Here is a 22,198-nt window from a genome sequence, read left to right on the forward strand (position 1 = left end):
GTATCTATCTTCATCAGAGTCAGTGTGGTAGTGACTACACCAGCATATAGCGATGCAATAACAAGGTTTTGAAATGGCATGGGGGAAGGAAATGCTTTTATATTCCAGATACTTGGCAGGGAAAGAAGCTATACTCACTAAATCCGTTCACAGCCAAGTGTTTTTAGAATCTTGGAATTTTTCTCTTCTGGCATTTTTCATACCATGGATTCATTGGAAAGCTGATAAAACAGATTGCTTGTAAGAAAGTCAATATAAAAATAGTCTGCAAGAATGCACGCCACCATCTGTGTTGTCTTATCTGGAGATTGTATCCCTGTCTCAGATTGACTTCCAAATTATTATGCTTATACATATTAATTGATGGAAAGAAATTGGAAAAAGTGTAAAAATGTGTCTGTGACTATTGTATATACATATATATTTAACACATACACAATTTTGGATGAGAATTTCTTCTGTCTTGGCAGATACATTCAATTCAAAGTTCCCTTTGAAGTATCTATTAGTCAAAGTGCATATAAGACTTTAGAAACCCTCTCTTTTGTGACAGCAGTTTTGCTAAGTCAAAGAAAGGCTAATGATGGAGACACATGTCAACCATAGCATCTTTGGTGACTCACAAAAGCACTTAGAAATTCATTTGCTACTGGATAATGTATGAGCATGTACATGATATACAGCTACCCTCTATCGTGACACGAGAATAGAGGGAGAAATTATTTATTAGGCAATGAAGAAAAAGTAAGGCTGATATGGCATAAAGAAAAAAGCTTCACTTGATCAAAATAAGCTGATATCCAAAGAAAAGCCAATAGGTAAATATAATTATTTTTGGCCCAAGTTATTGTTCTAATAAAAGTGAGTAATATTTCTCTTAAATTTTTCTTTTGATGAGAAAATCAGTAGCAATATATATCCCAGTTATTCTCTTTGGATTGATTTATTGATGTTGAAGCTTCACACCTGAAGAAAGTCTCTCTGCAAACCTAGTTACTTAGTGCTTATTATGAGTTTTCCCATGTGCTTTTCTAATTAAAATGGTTTTCCTTAGCATCATATTTGTAGCTGGAAATATTTGAAAATGAAGTTTGATAATCTCTTGGTCCCTTCTTCACATAGTTTCATTTTCCACATTGTATAAAGTACTTTTAATTGGACAACTTAGGAAAGATGGTTCTGGGTGCTGTGGAAAGGAGCAGAAACTAGGATTTCCACAAAGTCATCTTCAGTTCTTTTAATGGAAGCAACTGGACCAGACTAAAGTTTCCTTTTTTTCTTCTTTATCTTTTTTTCCTCTTCTTATAGTCTTAATGAACAGTTAGCTTGTGTTGTGTTTAGTCACTCAGTTGTGTCTGACTCTTCGCGACCCTTTGACTATAGCCTGCCAGGCTCCTCTGTCCGTAGGATTTTCCAAGCAAGAGTACTGGAGTGGTTTGCCATTTCCTTCTCCAATGAACTGTTAGTTTAGTTGTATTCTAAGCATGGAGGTGTTCAATAGCTTCCTTCTGTGTATCAATTCAGTTCTGCCAAGAAAGACTACTCATCCAAAAGAGATCTTCCCTACTTATAAGCAGTCCTTATAAGAGAGACAAAACCCTGAGTTCCACATTTACAGCTGAAGTCTGAAGAGACTACACAGCAAACGCAACACACAGTTATGTCAAGGTGACAATTAGCCACCTTGTAAGAATAAATTTAGAGGGAAGGGATGTATTCAGAGCTTGAAAACCCTGAATACTTGAAGGGGACCAGTTAAGGAGCCATAGTGGAGAAAGTATACTTCAGGGACACTGAGCTATCCCGGGAGCATTTCTATAAATATGTGTTGGTCTTGTTTAGTCACTAGGTCATGTCTGACTCTTTGTCACCCCATGGACTGTAGCCCACTAGGCCTGTCTGTCCATGGGATTTCCCAGACAAAAATACTGGAGTAGGTTGTCATTTCCTTCTGCAGGGGATCTTCCCAACCCAGGGTTCAAACCCGTGTTTCCTGCATTACAGGTGGGTTCCTTACTGTTGAGCTTCTGGTAAAGCCCATAAATATGTCTACAATTAGCAATTTCTGATATGTATTCTCTGGTCAGAAAAATAAATGAAGAAATTTCACCAAGGAGGTTGATGTGTTTGTGTGTGTGTGTCCTAAGTTGGATGTCCCTGTGTGAACAAGTTAAGCAAATGTTTCTCTTAGAACAAGTCATTCCTCCTGTGGAAAATGCAGGATGAATGGCACGCAGGTAGAATAAGCTGGTCAAGAACCTGAAGCATCATCTCTGAGCCTCCCCCAGCTGGAGGAGCACCTGGAGACGGCAGTGTGGCGCCAGGGGTACGAAGCAGCCCACGGCCCCTGCAGGAGAGGTGGAGAGTGCACTTGTGGCTGAAGTGGGCACATTAGCTCAACCTGGTCCTTGGCCTTCCTGGAGCAACATTTTTGCCACTGCTGTGTTCTTCCTGAATTACCTCACACCTAGTCTTCATCATGCTGTCCGTGGTTACAAAAGAAGGCAGCAGTCTCCAGCCTGGCTGTGCATTAGAATCACCTGAGGAGTTTTCAGAACTGCAAACACTTAGGTCCCACCCTCACCACTTGAATTGGTGTTTCTGTTGGTAAGCTTGGACTTTGGATGTTTTAAATCTCCCCAGTTCATCTGCATGTAAAAGAATGAATTTAGAATATCCTCTAACACTATATACAAAAATAACTCAAAATGGATTAAAGGCCTGAATTTAAGACCAGGTATTTTGGCCACCTCATGGGAAGAGTTGACTCATTGGAAAAGACTCTGATGCTGGGAGGGATTAGGGGCAGGAGGAGAAGGGGACGACAGAGGATGAGATGGCTGGATGGCGTCACTGACTCGATGGACGTGAGTCTGAGTGAAGTCCGGGAGTTGGTGATGGACAGGGAGGCCTGGCGTGCTGCGATTCATGGGGTGGCAAAGAGTCGGACACGACTGAGCGACTGATCTGATCTGATCTGATCTGACTGTAAAACTCTTAGAGGAAAACATAGGCAAAGCACTCTGACGTAAACCATAGCAGTGTTCTTTTGGATCCACCTCCTAAAGCAAAGGAAAATAGGCAAAAATAGATTGGACCTAATTAAACTTAAAAACTTTTGCACAGCAAAGGAGATCATCTACAAAATGAAAAGACAACCTACGGAATGGGAGAAGTTGCAAATGATATGACTGATAAGGGGTTAATATCAAACATGTATAAAAGGCTCGTATATCTTAAAAAACAACTTGACTAAAAAAAAATGGAGTGGAAGAAATTTTTCCAAACAGGACATGCAGATGGCCAATAGACACATGAAAGGATGCTCAACATTGCTAATCTTCAGAGAAATGCAAATCAAGACCACACCACACTTAGGATGGCTATCATCAAAAACATAAATAACAAAAGTTGGCAAAGATATGGAGAAAAGAGAACCCTCCTAACACTGTTGGTGGGAATGTAAATTGGTGCAGTCATTGTGGAAAACAGTATGATGGTTTCTCAAAAAACTAAAAATAGAAATATCAGAGGACCTAGTGGGGCTTCCCTGGTAGCTCAGCTGGTAAAGAATCCGCCTGCAATGCAGGAGACCCCAGTTTGATTCCTGGGTTGGGAAGATCTGCTGAAGGGACAGGCTACCCACTCAGTATTCATGGGCTTCCCTGGTGGCTCAGATAGTAAAGAATCTACCTACAACATATAAGACCTGAGTTCTATCCCTGGGTTGGGAAGATCCCCTGGAAGAGGGCATGGCAGCCCACTCCAGTATTCTTGCCTGGAGAATCCCATGGACAGAGGAACCTGGTGGGCTACAGTCCATGGGGTTGCAAAGAATCAGACACAACTGAGCTACTAAGCATGGCATGGTGAGGACTTAGCAATTCCACTCCTGGGTATATATCAAAAAAAAAAAGCATACTAATTTGAAAAAATACATGCACCTCAATGTTTACAGCAGCATTATTTACAATTGCCAAGATATGGAAGCAACCTAAGTGTTTTCTCATCACAAGAAAAAAATGTAGCTATGTGATGATTGTTAACCTTGTCTAAAATATAGCTAGAAATGCAAATTTTATATGAAGCAGTGCAGTATGGGAGAAAGGACATTTCATTTGTAGGCAGGTGCATTGAGTTCTAGTTTTGCCTCTGTATCCTTGGACAAGTCCTTTCGTATGTCAGGGTCTTTCCTGCTCATCTGTGAAATGAAAGGTTATGCTGGGTGATCCCCATGGCACTCTTACAGGAAAATACCATAAATAGAACCTAGAAGGAAAGGGAGGTGTTAGTGGGAGAAGACCCTCTACAGGAAAGCACAGCATGAGGGCACTATATTCCCTAACCTAGGTTTAACATTTAAATAATATAACAATACAAAAGAGTTTGCTGTTGTCTTTGAGGTAGGTCCTCAGAAGAGGAGATACTTTTTTTCCTCTTAAATTTTCCTTTTCTTTGCAGAATTCTTCAAACTTCTTATTTTAGATTAAGAACTTAAAATATCCTCTACTCATTTTTTTGGAGAAGGGAATGGCAACCCACTCCAGTATTCTTGTCTGGAGAATTCCATGGACAGAGGAACCTGGTGGGTTACAGTCCATGGGGTCGCAAAGAGTCAGACATGACTGAATGACTATCACTCACTCACTATTTTTTTATACTTTTGCTAGAAAGGAAGTCAAAGTTGCTCATTCATGTCTGGCTCTTTGAGACCCCATGGACTATACAGTTCATGGAATTCTCCAGGCCAGACTACTGGAGTGGGTAACCTTTCCCTTCTCCAGGGGATCTTCCCAACCCAGGGATTGAACCCAGTTTCCCGCATTGTAGGCAGATTCTTACCTGCTGAGCCACAGGGAAGCCCATTCCTGACCCAGGAATTGAACCAGGGTCTCCTGAATTGCAGACAGATTCTTTACTAACTGAGCTATCAGTGAAACTTGCTAGAAAGAGAATAGATGTTATTTGATCATTATTAGGACTGACCTTTTGTTAAAAATGCTAATTATTAGTGCTGAGTTGTGGTCATTAGGATAAACTCATCTGCAACAAAATACCCATCTTTGTGATTAGAATAAATGGTTGTGTAGTGATAAGAATGACCATGGGATGACTCCTACAGTGATAGCATCAAAAAAGTAAATAGTTTAAAGCTATAAATACCTGGTTATCAAGGGGGTAATTAGTTAATAAATTTCAATGTATTTATGCGTTTGCTAGGGTGATGCCATGCTGGATACATCATTCTTTTTCTTTTTCTTTTTTTAAACTGGCTTAACATTTTCTAATTTAAGATGGAGGCCAAGCAAGACTCCTGCTGCAATGTCACAGTGTATAATTATTGGACAGCCAGCAGCAATATTTAAAGCAAATTTCACACTGTCTCTGAAACTAGTGTCATACATTGCTAGTTTGAATTAGTTTGTGAAAGTTATTTATAAATCAGACACTTTAAATTAATGAGACATAGCATCCATTAATAAATTAGACCTGGGGATTTATGTTTGCCAAGGTTATATAGCTATAAATAGGTATGTTAAGCAGAGATAAAATATTCAGATTTTTATTCTTCTTTGTGAAAAATCATTTATAAATTACTTTCTCCCTTTTATTTATTTATTTTTATTAGGACCTAAAGCTTAGCTTTCAATATCCACTAGAAAGCAAGTAACATGATTTAGGCTTAGCTTCCCTGTGGGATCTTTCCTGTTACCTCCTGCTTCTCACCCCAGCCCGAGTCAGTTCCATCAGTGATTCCCAGGCCAGTCCCTCCCTTCTCACTCTGTGACTCCTTTCCCATAACAGCTTTCAAGTAACACTTGTCTAGGGACTTTGTGGTTCCCAAAGAGAGGACCCTCCCCACCCCCACACGGCGAAATATTTAAGCAGTATAAGAAGGAACAAATGACAAGGATAATCCTAACAGTCCTACTATTTACTAGGTGATATTGTTTACATTTTTCCTTCTTACAGAGTATCGTCATAGACAAGAGAATGCTAGGCTGGTTTGTCAAGGATCTGAGCAGAAAATGGAGCTATGGTGGCAGCACAGACGGAATTTAGGTAAGATACACAGTCCGCAGGCAGGGGTCTGGACAAGTAAGGTTGTAGTAGGAAGGAAGATAAATAAAAGCTTGTTTAGAAGCAGGATCTACAGACAAGGAAGAGTGGGCTTTGGCTGACGGGCAGGATCTGAGTAGAAATATGTAAAAGCCAACTCCAGCCAGGCGTTTTCATTCAGCACCACGGACAGCTCCCAGCACCACCTCTGAGTGCAGGTGTTCAAAACAATACCTGCCTCTGACAGTGCAGATATGGACAGTAGTAGTTCTGGGCCCAGTTACTCTAGGCTTGCTGACATGCCAGCGACAGTACCACAGTCTGCAGTGGATTTGAATTTGATAACAACTAGTGAATACTTTCTGCACCTTAGAGTACAATAATCGTTATACTGTAACTCATGTTTACCTTGCAGTTTTGGGGATGAATAACTAAGCATGGCCTCAGGGACTGAGGTGTGATAATATCTTGTAAATCTCTGTGGAAACTGAAGCGGTACACCATCATGGTTAAGAGTGCAGGCATTTATGACTTGGAATATCAGCTTTGCTTCCTTAAACTTGCCAAGGTCTGATGTACATCTTGAACATACTCCATTTATAACTCATGGGTGATGATAATAGTACTGACACTACAGGGTTGTTGAGAAGATTAAATGTTAGTGCTTATTACAACAATAATTGTAGTGGTCGGTTGTATTTATTATATAAGATAATCCTACTAGTCCATCTAACTTCCCCAAACTAGCCACGTCATCACATTGGCCCGAGGATCCTAGGGAATGTCTTAAGTATGCTAGGCTTGTTTGTATGAAAGTCTTTATAAAATTAGTGTATAGTACTTCTTACATTAGAGAAGTGTAGTAAAGCCTCTATATTTTGGCCTGAATGAAAGCCACTGCTAAAATACTTTATAATACAAATTAAAAATAAAACTACAGTTTTAGAGGTATAAATGTGCCTGCATCTTTGAGTGACCAGAGTTAAAATTGGGAGTTTCAGCTTAGAGATGTGTAAGTGACCTCAGATTCACTTCTTCTAGCCTTGGTTGCTTCTTAATCATTAAAAAAATACCTTAAACAACTCTATTTGAGTCTTACTTATTGAGTAAAAGTATTTGAATGAGCTGGAAGGGAATTATAATAAGCTTGCTATAAAAACTCATAATTCCAATAACAGGTTGTGTGTGACTATGGTGTGTGTGTGTATGAGAGAGAGAGATCATTTTCTTCTTTTGATAATAAATAATGCATTAATACAATTCATTGATGTTACTTTGAGTGCCTACAATACACAGTTCACTGGTGCAGGTAGGAGAGAGTATGATATAGTGAAGAAGGGTCAGGATTGTTCTGGAACCAGGATAGCTTAAGTTTGAATTTCACAACAGAATTACCTCAGGCAAGTCTTTAAACTTCCTTGATCACTCCTCAATAAAATGCAGTTAATATTTGAGAGTTGTTACGAAAATTACAGATGACACATAGTAAGAATTCAATAAATGGCAGCTGTCATTATTTTCATTAACCTAACGTACTAATTCGGCTAGTGGTTTGCACCAGATTTATTCATATTAAAAATTCTTTTGTGATTTTGCCAAAGGTTAAAGCGATTCTTTGAAAGAGTCATCTTTAATAATGGTTTAAACTTTTAAAATTAAAATACGTGGAACTTCCCTGGTGGTTCAGTGGTTAAGAGACTGCCTTGCCATGCAGGGGATGTGCGCCTGATCCCTGGTCGGGGAACAAAGATCCCACATTCTGAGGGGCGATTAAGCCCTCGAGCTGCAGTGAAAGATCCCACATGATGCAATGAAGAACCTGTGTGCTGCAACAAAAGCTTGATGTAGCCAAATAAATAAATGAATAAATATTAAAAAATTAAAATGTTTTGAGAGTTTAGTTATCTAATTTAAATGTGTAAAGGTGCACATTTTCCTATTTTTGGATGTTTTTAACTGAAATCTTAGTAGTTGCTTTCAGACATTTCCATGAACAATTTTCACACTTTATTTGCTTTTTCAGATCATGTGACAGTACATATTTGTATGTTGTAATTGAAAAATCTACATGGCCATTGAAGTTAAACAGACTGTTCTTTTCATTAACTTTTACATATTCTGATTACTATGTTTAAAATGAACTTCTTCATCACAGGGAAACATATTTTCCTTGGTGGGATGAATCACTGTTGACTGATTCATCTCCGTCTCAGGGCGGAAGCTCGGTCTGGTGGCTCAAGCTGTGATGTATGAGTCAGTTGCTCTGGTTCTGTTCCCCTTTTGTCTCTTCAACAGTTGGTTAAATCCCTTGTCCGATGGAGGAGGTGCCTCCCCAAGTCCCTCACAAGGGGCCTGTCAGAAGTGATGAATTTGCACAAGGGAGGCTGGGGAATGGCATGATGGGGCCAAGTGAGAAAACATCAGTTCTCATTTAGAGCAACATGTCGGATACTCACATTTTCTCGAGGATCAGTGTGGACTGCAGGGACTTAGTGCTACATGAGAAGTGGTTGAATATTGGGACTTCAATTGCAGATCAGAGGAGACAATGACCTATTTTGTTGTTTAGTTGCTAAGTTGTGTCCGACTCTTTTGCAACCCCATGGACTGTAGGCCACCAAGTTCCTTGGTCCATAGGAATTTTCAGGCAAGAATTCTGAAGTAGGTTGCCATTTCCTTGTCCAGGGGATCTTCCTGACCCAGGGCTTGAACATGCATATCCTGCATCTCTTGCACTGGCAGGTGGATTCTTTACCACTAGCCACCAGGGAAGCCCAATGATCTGTTAGTCTGCTCCAGTAGTGATGCTGAACTGCCTTAATAGGCAATATGGATTGATTGCTAATCTGAAGACAGGAGGCCTGTTAAGCTTTTACTACAGTGGTATTTTCCTTTTAAACACCATTTAACTGAAGATTTTCTCAGCATGTTTTATTCTATGACAGAAGGGGTACACAGGGCTAATAGCAAACATACTGTTAGTACTTCACAGCACTCAACAAGCTTTCAGTTCCAGGCAGGCTTACATTTAACACATAAAGTAAGGAAAGCTTTAAAGTATGCTGCAGTGGTGTCTTGTCATTATGCAGCTGTTTACAAAGGGATCTGCAAAAGAAGAGATATTCCTTGAAGTTACATCAGTAGAGTTATAAATTCAGCATTAGGATAAGCTAGCCATCTATTTATTAAACAAAGATATGGCAAAGCTCTCTTCTAAGCTTCATGATTTGATATGTTGTTTACTTAAATGTATAGTCAAAGTATTAAAGTCATTTTTTGTCATATCATTTAATTTTTCTCCAACTCTGGCTCTTTGGATACTAAAAGGAACATGTGTTTCCCATGGTGTTTTTCCTACCTGTTCTGTGGGTGAGGGGAACTTTACTCAGAACCTTGTATTTTTATTGTCTTCGTTTGGATTTATCCAGAAGGAGACCTTAAGAGAAGGACTTGAAATGTACGTGGTTTATTTGGGAGGTTATTCCAAGGAATAGGGGAATGAGAGAGAAGAGAAGGAAGCCCCTGGTGTGTTATTAGCAAATTACTGGGTGTCTGATTGCAGCCTGATCCTACCAAGGATATCTGGGCTGCATGTAGAACACACCTCAGAGCCACCCTTACAGAGGGGCAAGGAAGCTGAGGTTTATCTTCATCCAGATGTGGCTGAAGGCTTCTTCCTGAGTGCTGGTGGCTTACTCACTAAGTTGTGTCTGACCCTTGCGACCCTGTGGACTATAGCCCGCCATGCTGCTCTGTCCTTGGAGTTCTCCAGGCAAAATACTGGAGTGAGTTGTTATACCTTCCTTCAGGGGATCTTCCCAACTTGGGGATACAAACCCACATCTCATGCATTGCAGGCAGATTCTTTACCACTGAGCCACCAGGGAAGCCCCTGCTTCCTGGGACATTAACTCTTACAGCTTGCTCAGGAACAGGTGGCGATGCTCTCATGGCTAGAAAAAGCTCGTAAGCAAGGAGACACAGGTGTTCCCAGTTAGCAGTCTTCAACATGCAGGGTGGCGCCATGGGGACATGACCAGGTGTTAACGCTCGTTGCCATATACGCTTTCCTTCATGGTTATTTTTTCTGGCAGAAATTTCTCCCAGGTCTTTGGCAATACTTCTGTCTTGCTTCCTACTTTAAAAGTTTTGGCTTACTAGCTTCTCATTTTGTCTCTTTAAAAAAACTGGGGCAAAATATATACACAAAATTTGTCACACCAACAGTTTTTAAAAGAGGACCTTGGATTGAGCTCTGACTGTAAGATGGGCGGGATGAAGAGTTTTGAGAGATGAGGTGTTAAAATTGCACTCAGTGACCTGTAGATATGGAGGATGAGGGAGAGAAATGTAGAGGAATGTAAATTTTCTGGCTCGGGTGAGCGGAGGATTGGAAATATGAAGTTAACGTGGCCCTCCCCTTCTCCCGTTTTTGTTTTCTTTTGTTTTGTTTTTTAAATCTAGAAGGTTGCAAACTATTTTTCTTTTAATTAGTTAACTTTTAGCTGCATTGGGGTTTTGTGTAGGTTTTCTCTAGTTGCAACGTGTGGGTTTCTCAATGCAGTGGCTTCTCTAGTTGTGGAGTACGGGACTCTGGGGCACACAGGCTTCAGTAGTCGAGGCATGTGGGCTCAGTAGTCCTCAGCACCCTCCCTAAATGCCTGTCTTCCTGGAGTGATCGTGAGGGTGGGGATTTGGCCCATCTCATTCCCTTCTGTGTATCCGGTGTCTAGCTGGATGCTTGGCACGTGGAAGACACTTAAGTAATATATGTTGATTGAATAAATGAATAAGGCAGATGGTCCAGGAGAAATGAGTACTGTGAGAAGAATTTCAGGGTCAAATCAAGAGTGATCAAAATTTGATGAGCATTGGAAGTGTCCTTTAAAAACCAGTTGGAGAAGGCAATGGCACTGATCTTGACCATTAACATTTTTTTGTTTCTTTTTCTTCACTATATAGTAAAAAAATTCAACAGTGACTATTCCACATATACAAGATTTGTTTTTTCCTCTTAATATTTTAACACAAGAATTTTCCTCATGACTGAGATGTCTTTTACTTCATTTTTGTGATTAGGTAGTAAGTTCATAGGCTGTAATTGTATATTATTCATGTGCATTTTATTCATACAGAGAAGGTTTCAGAATTGCTATATCCTGGTTCTTAGGCACTTGTTCATTCACACGTGCCCACAGTCATTTAACAAGGTGATGTTATATATAAGATTTGCATGTTGACCTCATTGAAGTCCTTGCAAGATGGGACAGATATGTTGTTGTAGTTCAGTTGCTCAGTCATGTCTGACTCTTTGTGACCCCATGGACTGCAGCATCCAAGCTTCCCTGTCCTTCACCATCTCCTGGAGCTTGCTCAAACTCATGTCCATTGAGTCAGTGATGCCATCCAACCATCTTGTCTTCTGTTGTCCCCTTCTCTGCCTTCAATCTTTCCCAGCATCAGGATCTTTTCTAATGAGTCGGCTCCTCACCTCAGGTGGACAGATATGCATACAATTAATTACAAAAAGAGACTAGAAAGTACTCTTACAGAGGTCTATGCTAAGTACCAACTCCCTAGTAATGTTCACTAAATTTGAATGCTTGCTTCATGATGGTATTTTATTTTTTTAATTTTTACTTTATTTTATTATTATTATTTTTTTGACTGCACTGCTTGGCATGTGGGATCTTAGTTCCCCAACCAAGGATCAAACCTGCATCTGCTGCATTGGAAAGCAGAGGAGGTATAACTGATATTTTCAGTTAAATGCAGTTGTGTTCTATTAATTTTCACAACATACAATTTCCATTTTTGGATATTTCTCTTTTGAAGCTTTAGATCATATGTGTGCTTACTTCTATGCTTACAGGGATGGGAAGCTGGCATTATTAATTACTTGTTATGAACCTGGCTCTGTACTAGGTGAAATTATCTATATCACTTAATCTTCATCATTTCCTTCAAATTGGCTATAGTTAGCTTTATTTGTGGAGAAGGCAATGGCAACCCACTCCAGTGTTCTTGCCTGGAAAATCCCATGGACCGAGGAGCCTGGTAGGCTGTGAACCATGGGGTCACTAAGAGTCGGACACAACTGAGCAACTTCATTTTCACTTTTCACTTTCCTGCATTGGAGAAGGAAATGGCAACCCACTCCAGTGTTCTTGCCTGGAGAATCCCAGGGATGGGGGAGTCTGGTGGGCTGCTGTCTATGGGGTCGCACAGAGTCGGACATGACTGAAGTGACTTAGCAGCAGCAGCTTTACTTGATAGAGAGGAAATCAAAGCACAGAAAAGTTAAATTATCTCCCCTTGATTACATGAGTCATAAGTAAGGATTTTAGGGAATTAGTACTCAAATTAAGTTCTGCCTAATACTAAAGACTTTGGGTTTATTATATCCTAAATATGTAACTCAGTTTAATTATTCAAGAAAACTAGGACCTTGAAAAGAGACTTTTACATATATCTCTTTATATATATATATTTATATATATATAGAACAATATCTATATATTATATTTTACATAGAATATTTTAATTTTATAGTACCCAATAAAGCTATTTGATTTTTTGTGATAATATGGAACTGTTATGACACAGAAAATGACATTCATGCTTTCTTTCTACCAATATGATAGATAAAGTATAATAACCTCATACTTTCTTTCTACCAATAATTTTAGTTTCTCCCCCTCCTCTCCTATTAAGGCTTTTTCCCTGATCTATTAAATAAGAGAAAATAACTGACCTGAGTCCCTATTCTCTAAAATACCTTATGGTAGTAGTAATGGTAGCCAATTGTGCGGGCATGCTCAGTCACTAAAGCATGTCATGTCTAACTCTTTGAGACCCCATGGACTGAAGCCTGCCAGACCCCTCTGTCCATGGGATTTCCCAGGCAAGAATACTGGAGTGGGTTGCCACTTAATACTCAGGGGTCTTCCCGACCCAGGGATTGAACCCGTGTCTCCTGCATCTCCTGCATTGGCAGGCAGATTCTTTACCACTGAGCCACCTGGGAAGCCAATGGTAGACAATGAATCCCCCTAAATAATTATTGGGCAGAGAAGAAAGAACATAGCAATACTGGAGTAGTGATCTTTGGTTGTTTCCCATATGTGTGTCGCATCTTCCTAACTAAGTTAGGGCAGTATTCCTTGGGCAGTGCCTAACCCCATCTCTCCCTTTTTCCCTCCCTCTCTTTCTTCTCTGCAGCCTCTCAGCAGAGTGATAGCTTGGTGAGAGTAAGGCCTTGATAAATATGTATTGAGTTGATAGGAGCAGGAGCCAGGGGCTGAACTAATCTCACACTGTAATGTCAGCTGCTGAATAATAGAGTGTGGTCTGTGTGATTAATGAATTTATGTATTCAGCTTGTATTAGCAATATCTTCCCTGCCATCTTTCCACCCCGTGTCTCTCATTCCTTAGCCATGCTAAGGCATTCTATAAAGTATGCTTATTAATAAAACAAGCTTGAAGAGGAATGTGTTGGGATAAAGGTGGTAGGAAGTTATCTGAAAATAGTTAAACAATTCATTTACATGTTCTGCTTCATATGCATACACAGATTGGCTAGATCTACAATAAATGGTTTCTCAGCAGCAATGGCTAATATATTCATTAGATAGTGGCTTTACCACACCCATCAGAGCTAATTAAAAAAAAAAAATCTTTTCTTAGGACTGTAGCACACAATGTAGTCAAAAAGCTGTCTATCCAAGGTTATAAATGATGCATTTCATGGCAATGTTGCATTTCATAGAATTTCATAGAAGTCACTATAAGGCAACAAGCAACTTTTCCTGTTACTTAAATATCCCAGCTGAAAAAAACTGCTAAAAGAAATTATAAGTTACCAGGAAGAGAGACAAAACATTTCCTGGATGATTCTTCTTTTTTTAAAACCCACTTTATTGAGATATGATTGACACTCCAGAAGGCATGCATATTTAACATATACAGCTTGAGTTTGGGGATAAGTATATGAAACCATCACTACCATCATGTTATAAATATATTTGAAACCTCCCAGTTTCCTCCTGCCCCCTCTCTTATTATCATTTGGGTGTGTATGGTAAGATCTTACATAGGTCTTCCCTCATCAAATTTTAACCTATCTTTTCAACCCCGGAGGTCGGAGCAAGGAGACAATCAATTAGGATTATTCATTTTTTTGCATGATCACCAATAGAAGAAGGATATTGCTGGTCAGGTCCACTTAGATAGGTTCTACAATACTAACAAGATACTTAAGGCAGTACTTTCTAGTAAAAGGGGTTGTAAGAGAATTTCTTGATTCACACAATTTGTGGGATGTTATAGCTAATGTTTACAAAGAAGATACAGCTATCTACTTGCCTTTTGCTTTCATTGTGAGCTTTTTAAACCATCAAAACCTTTTTTATATATGGAAAATTGGCATCTTCTTACTGACCAGAAGTAGCCAGTCATCCCTAATATAGCACATGTTATTCTGTTGGCTCAGTTCTCTGGAGTGCTCCTTTAACCTAATTTCTGGATCCATTCTGCAATGTCTTGATCTACTTCTTCAAAAACTCTGGCTGTTAACCTCTAGAGAATTGAGGTTCCTGTTGCTACGCAAATTGTAGGGACTTTATTGTTCTTACTGTAGACCCTTTGTGGTCAAAGCCAGGTCTTTGCTCGTCGTTAAGGACCTTCCTCTTATGGTTTTATAGCAAGGGCTTCCCTGTCCTTGCCGGTGGCTTTCTACCCTCAGTCATCTGCTATCCTCTGTCTATGCACCTGTGGAATGGGTGAGGTAACTGTCATGGAAAACCAACCATTATTGGCAGGGAATGTTTTGCTGGAAGTATCACATGAAAGACATCTCCTTTAGGAAATTCTTCTGGCATAGCCTGGTGCCTGGGAATGAGGATCCTTAGTTTACTTTCAAGTAATTCATAGCCATGGTCATGCTATGTTACAAAAACTCAAAGGACCTTTGATCATCCTTTTATTTTAAGCAGTATCAGTCAACTTCAAACCACTGTGGGAGCTACACTTTCTATTCAGATCCATTTATTTAATTTAATCCAGTTATTTAATCCTGTTTATTCATTCAATTTTTGGATTACAGTTCTAAAGGATCTCTCCGTCTCTCTCTCTTTATTTTTTGGCAACTCCTGGTTCTTATTGCAATTTCACTGTTCAACTCAACAGTGAATAATGGACACTTGACCCCAGGCCACTTGATGCATTTACTTGATAATGGACAATAATATTCTCTTTCTGGGAATTTGACTGATGAGGGATCTAGATTAGTCATTTGGCAGTGGCCTGTGGCTCATATATGGCCATGAAAACTTCAGATTAGTGGTTATGTTGGAAATTTGATTGGCTTGACTTTGGTCAAATTCCAGCTCTAAACAAGTGTGTGACCAAAGGGTCTGATACGATGACTGGTACATTGAGGGAGTTATTTCTGTGTCAGAAAAGGGGAGCAGAAAATAATAAATGTCTTCACATTTGTTACTATTTGAGAATTTACTGTATTATTAATATTTACCTGTCTTACTATTTCACTGACTTTCATTCCCTCTTCTAACAGTTTTGAGACTAATGTTATTCAGGTAAGTAACTTTAGTTATCTAGATACAAGAATCATCCCAGAAAAATTATAAGGAAGTCTCAAGGTAGGCCAGTTTTGGAACATGCAACCAGTCCATTCTAAAGGAGATCAGCCCTGGGATTTCTTTGGAAGGAATGATGCTAAAGCTGAAACTCCAGTACTTTGGCCACCTCATGCGAAGAGTTGACTCATTGGAAAAGACTCTGATGCTGGGAGGGATTGGGGGCAGGAGGAGAAGGGGAAGACAGAGGATGAGATGGCTGGATGGCATCACTGACTTGATGGATGTGAGTCTGAGTGAACTCCGGGAGTTGGTGATGGACAGGGAGGCCTGGAGTGCTGCGATTCATGGGGTCGCAAAGAGTTGGACACAACTGAGTGACTGATCTGATCTGATCTGATAGAAGAAAGCTGGATTTGGGGTACTGTGGTTATACAAGGCATTGTAAGAAAATTGTGTTAAGCTCATCTATGGCTCAAGAAAAATGAGCTGTGGTGCAACACAATGAATGAACGCTTGGAGTCCTTTCAACAGCAGGACTTTGGAAAAGCAGCACCAGGCCAGTTTTGAAGAACGTCATGGATAAATCACCACTTTTGTTCCGTATCAATATAGTTGCTGGTATTGGCATCCTGTTCCTCAGAACAGAAAGTAAATTCTAGAGGAGGAGAAGGAGTTTATTCCCCTAAGAAACATGAAGACTTTGTTCCTAGAGGCTTTGAACTTGTTGTTGTTTAGTCGCTAAGTTGTGCCCAACTCTTTTGCGACTCCATGGACTGTAGCCTGCCAAGCTCCTCTGTCCATGGAATTTCCCAGGCAAGAATACTGGAGTGGGTTGCCATTTCCTTTTCCAGGAGATCTTCTAGACCCAGGGATTGGGCCTGTGTCTCCTGCATTGGTAGGTGGATTCTTTACCACTGAGCCACCAAGGAAGCCTGGCTTTGAACTTAAGTATGGCTAAATTGAGTTAATAAAACTAAAGTCAATTCAGACTGTGTCATTGAGTAGAAATATCTAGGATACAGCAATGCTTGCCACTTATTGTGCTGAAAATGGTATTAGGCAACTTAGGATCATTTCTACCCTTATAGCACTCATGCAACACAGTATCTCTATTTTGCAGACCAGGAAATTAACACTTAGAGACATTCTTATCATTTACTAGTAACTGAAATGAAAACCTAGGCGTTTTGATCCCAGTGACACCTCTGAAAGAATTCTGCTTTGTCAGACTCTAGAGGATTTCTTGCAGAAGGAAATGGCAACCCACTCCAGTATTTTTGCCTGGCAAATCCCATGGACAGAGGAGACTGGCAGGCTACATACAGTTCAAGGGGTCTCAAGAGTTGGACATGACTTAGCAAACTAAACCACCAGAGGATTTCTTATATTTTTCCAGTAAAACCCAGAATACATAATAGATCATCTACATTTAATTTTTGGACAAATTAAAAAGTGACTGACTCTTTAGATGTATTCTGAAACAAACAAAGCACCCCAACCAACTATCCATGAATTTAACAGACATGGCTCCCTATGAATGTCATACAACTATCTGGGGGTATAAAATGGAGATCTTTCATACCTAAGTGCTCCCCACTCTGTGTGGTTTCTTTAGAGATCCTGTCTGTTGTTCTGGCTGAAAAACACATGTCAAAGTAGGAAGGACTCTAGGATGCTAGACAGTATCCTAGACCTCTCTCTGATGTGCCTCTGCCCCTTAATTTTTGTATCTTCTGGAAACTGTGAATGGTTATTACATGGCAAAGGGGAAGTGAGGTTGAAGATAGAATAAAGTTTGCTAATCTGGTGACTTTAAAATATAGATTATTCTGGTTTATCCAGGTGGGCTCAATCCCATGGATCCTTAAATGTGGAGGAGGGAGGCAGCAAAGCCAGTGTCAGAGCGATGCAGAGAGAGAGACTCGACCAGCCACTGCTGGCTTGGAAGATGGACGTGGCTTCAAGCCGAGGAATTCTGGCAGTCTCCGGAAACTAGAAAAGGCAAGGAAATGGACTCATCCTAGAGCTCCAAAAAAAAAAAAAAAAAGAAAGCAGCCCTAATAACATCTTATTTTAGTCCAGTGAGAGCTGCTTCAGGCTCTGACTTCAAGAACTGTGAGATTAAATTTGTGCTGTTTTGAACAGCCAAATTTGTGGTAATTTGTTACAGCAGCGATACAAAACTAATACAATAGAATATAGACTATATATATCTTCATTAAAAAGATGACTTGCCCAAGCAGACATGAGTATTAGATGGCATAGCGTGCATTTAAACCCAGGTTCTTCTGACGCCAAGGTCTTTGCTCTTCTGTTCTGTTTTAGGAGCTCTGCTCTTATTAAAGGATGTCCCTGTGGAATTTTCTCTTGGCTGACAGCTACAGGTTTTGGTTTTCTGTTTTTATTATAAAACTTTCTTCTGTTGCATTCAGATTTGTTTGCTTCCTAAGGGGAGAGATTGTTTTCACCCACTGCCATGCCTAGGAGAGAGTTTTCCCCAGGTTTTTGCATGGGGCTTAAAAAGTATAATTAAGATCACTTTGAATACTAATTTTGAGCTGTTGAGATAAGAGTGATTGTGACTTAGAAGTATATAAGTGAAAAATATTTACAAATCTTTTAGAAAAGATTTCTTACCTGTCTAAATTCAAGTTAAACTTAAATTATAAAACACTAGTTTAGTTTTTACTGTTTATGAATAAAAAAAGAGTAAACAGTTTTTACTATTTATGAGATTAGATAAAAAGCATTTAAGATCAGAAAGGCTTTTGTTTAAACTCAAGCGTCCTCTAATTTGTGTGATCCTGGAATGATTACCTCTGTGATTTAATTTTCTGATTTTTATTATTACTATTTTTTTCTCATTAAACTTTTTTTAATGGGTCTCAAATTCTGTGACAGATTTTTGTTCAAGTTGTTTTCATTAAAAAGTACTGATTTTAAAAACTAATAACTTAAATTGCCACACACAAAACATATGGTCCACAAAAACATTCTCCTTTCCTTCTGAAGGTTTTAGGATGCATTGTTATCATTAACCAGTATTTTATTATTAAACTTAGATGGCCAATTGAGACAAACAGTTCTGAGACCATTCTTCCACCACTGATTAAGACTGGGGTGGCAGGTATTGGGGATAATATTCATTTAGCCTTCTGAGCTTTCTGGGCAGACTTGGTGACCTTGCCAGCTCCAGCTGCCTTCTTGTCCACTTCTTCGATGACACCCACAGCGACTGTCTGTCTCATGTCATGCACAGCAAAACGGCCCAGAGGAGGATAATCAGAGAAGCTCTCGACACACATGGGCTTGGCAGAAACCATATCAATGATGGCAGCGTCACCAGATTTCAAGAATTTAGGGCCATCTTCCAGCTTTTTCCCAGAACAACGATCAATCTTCTCCTTCAGCTCAGCAAACTTGCAAGCAATGTGAGCTGTGTGACAGTCCAGCACAGGTGCATATCCAGCACTGATTTGGCCTGGATGGTTCAAAATAATCACCTGAACTGTGAAGCCAGCAGCTTCCATGGGTGGATCATTTTTGCTGTCACCAGCCACATTGCCACGACAGACATCTTTGACAGACACATTCTTGACATTGAAGCTCACATTGTCTCCAGGAAGGGCTCCACTCAATGCTTCATGGTTTGCATTTCTACAGACTTCACTTCAGTTGTTACACTGACTGGAGCAAAGGTGACCACCATGCCAGGTTTGAGAACACCAGTCTCCACATGACTCACAGGGACAATACCAATACCACCAATTTTATAGACATCCTCGAGAGGCAAATGCAAGGGTCTGTCAGTTGGGTGAGTTGGTGGCAGGATGCAATCCAGAGCTTCAAGCAGGGGGGTTCCACTGGCATTGCCGTCCTTACGGGGACTTTCCATCCCTTGAACCATGGCATGTTAGCACTTGGCTCCAGCATGTTGTCACCATTCCAGCCAGAAATTGGCACAGATGCTACTGTGTCTGGGTTGTAGCCAATTTTCTTAATGTAGGTGCTGACTTCCTTAACAATTTCCTCGTATCTCTTCTGGCTATAGGGTGGCTCAGTGGAATCCATTTTGTTAATGCCAACAATTAGTTGTTTCACTCCCAGGGTGTAAGCCAGAAGGGCATGCTCACGGGTCTGCCCGTTCTTGCCGATAACGGCTTCAAATTCACCGACACCGGCAGCAACAATCAGGACGGCACAGTCAGCCTGGGATGTGCCTGAAATCATATTTTTGATGAAGTCTCTGTGTCCTGGGGCATCAGTGATGGTAACATAGTACTTGCTGGTCTCAAATTTCCACAGGGAGATATCAATGGTGATACCACACTCACGTTCAGCTTTAAGTTTGTCCAAGACCCAGGCATATTTGAAGGAGCCCTTTCCCATCTTGGCAGCCTCCTTCTCGAACTTTTCAATTGTTCTCTTGTCGATCCCGCCACATTTGTAGATCAGATGGCCAGTCATGGTAGACTTCCCTGAATCTACGTGCCCAATGACAACGATGCTGATGTAGATCTTTTCTTTTTCTTTTCCTTTCCGATTTTGGCTCAGGTTTAACAGTGGTTTTCACGACACCTGTGTCCTGGCGGTAAATCCATTGCGAAAAAGCTAATTTTCTGATTTTTAAAATGGATATAACATAACTCAGTCAGATTCAAATAAGGATTCATGTGGAGCACAACATAATCCATAAAACACTATACTGATGTAAGGTGTAATACTTATTATTGTTATGAAATTTGAAAAAGAACATATGAGTCTATTTGAATGCGATCCTCTAGTTGTATGGAAAGTTGAGTTGATTATTGTACCTCTAAATCCCATGGATGGAGGAGCCTGGTAAGCTGCAGTCCATGGGGTTCCTAAGAGTTGGACACGACTGAGTGATTTCACTTTCACTTTTCACTTTCATGCATTGGAGAAGGAAATGGAAACCCACTCCAGTGTTCTTGCCTAGAGAATTCCAGGAATTGGGGAGCCTGGTGGGCTGCCGTCTATGAGGTCTCACAGAGTCGGACACGACTGAAGCGACTTAGCAGCAGCAGCAGGGTTTTACCACTGTCAGTTTGTACAATCACTGGCTGATCAAGAAAAAATTATACATCAATTTCAATAATGCACATTATTATTAGCTTTCCAAACTAATCTGGAGCACAGAGGTCCCTCAGTGTTCAGAACTCATAAGATTTGTTGTTTATAACAGTGGTTCACAGATTTGGCTACACCTCAAAATCAGAGGAAGAAATGAAAAAAAAAAAAAAAACAACAACAAACCTGGGCTCTATGATGAAATACTCTGATTCCATAAAAACCAAAACAAAACAAAATAAAAAACAGAAAACCGTTCCTAGTGATTCTGATTACTACCCAGGTTTGGACACCACTAGCGTATGCCAGTCTTTTGATAGTCGGGATGGGCTTCCCCAGTGGCTCAGTGGTGAAGATTCTGTGTGCAGTGCAGGAGCCACAGGTTCAGTCCCTGGTTCAGGAAGACCCTCTGGAGGAGGGCATGACAACCCACTCCAGCATTCGTGTCTGAAGAATTCATGGACAGTGGAGCCTGGTGGGCTACAGTCCATGGGGTCCCAAAAGAGCTGGACACACAATTTAGTGACCCCACAACAGTAACCACAGCTTGTCTTGAATAATGCAGTTGATGATGTTTACATAGAGAAAAGTCTGGATTGTTCACAGACCACAAGTAGTGGTTTGTACTTCAATTACTTGGAGAGGTAATAGCAAGATATTAATTATTTATAATACATGTTTAGAACACTTAGAACTTGGAAAAAACCATAGAAATTATCTTCTTCAACTTCTCTTTTTTTTCGCTCCCCCAAATGAAGAAACTTAGGCTGAAAGATGTTAAAAGACCCTTCCGAAGGTGACTGTACTAGCCTCCTAGGACTAGAATTCCCAGATTTTGCATTTTTGCTCTATTCATGGTAATTCTACAGACACAACTGAAATTCACAAATAGTCAAATCCCTAATTTTACCAAGAATTCCATCTTCTGTCTTTTACTATAATTCTTAATAAGTGGCAAAATGTACTATAAATTAAATATAATTTAAATTATAGTCTAGAATCATTATAGTTAATTATATATAGTATAGGGGCTTCCCCAGTGGTTCAGCAATAAAGAATCTGCCTGCACTTCAGGAGAGGGGGCAGGAACTGCTGGTTTGACCCCTGGGTCAGGAAGATCTCCTGGAGAAAGAAATGGCAACCCACTCCAATATTCTTGTCTGAGAAATACCAGGGACAAAGGAGCTTGGTGGGCTACAGTCCATGGGATTGCAAAAGAGTTGGACATGATTTAGTGACCAAACAGCAACATATATAGTATGTCTAGTAATTATACATCATATATTATTATAGTCATTAATTATAGACTCTAAGTAAAATTCCCCCCTATGAATAGTATATGGCGAGTGTGCTAAGTATCTTCAAAATGAGAAAAGTGAAGGAAAAACCACCTAAATCAATAAGAGTGTTTGTACCCTCATTGTTTTTATGTTGCTTTTTATGCTC

General features: G+C 40.0%; 1 pseudogene; it reads right to left on the reverse strand.

The window, feature by feature from the left end:
* Nucleotides 1–18,755: 18,755 nt before the first annotated feature.
* LOC786055 (elongation factor 1-alpha 1-like) overlaps nucleotides 18,756–22,198 on the reverse strand; it is a 39,571-nt pseudogene continuing 36,128 nt past the window's right edge.

This window comes from Bos taurus, chromosome 24, assembly GCF_002263795.3.
Source record: "Bos taurus isolate L1 Dominette 01449 registration number 42190680 breed Hereford chromosome 24, ARS-UCD2.0, whole genome shotgun sequence".
Taxonomy (NCBI): Eukaryota; Metazoa; Chordata; class Mammalia; order Artiodactyla; family Bovidae; genus Bos; species Bos taurus.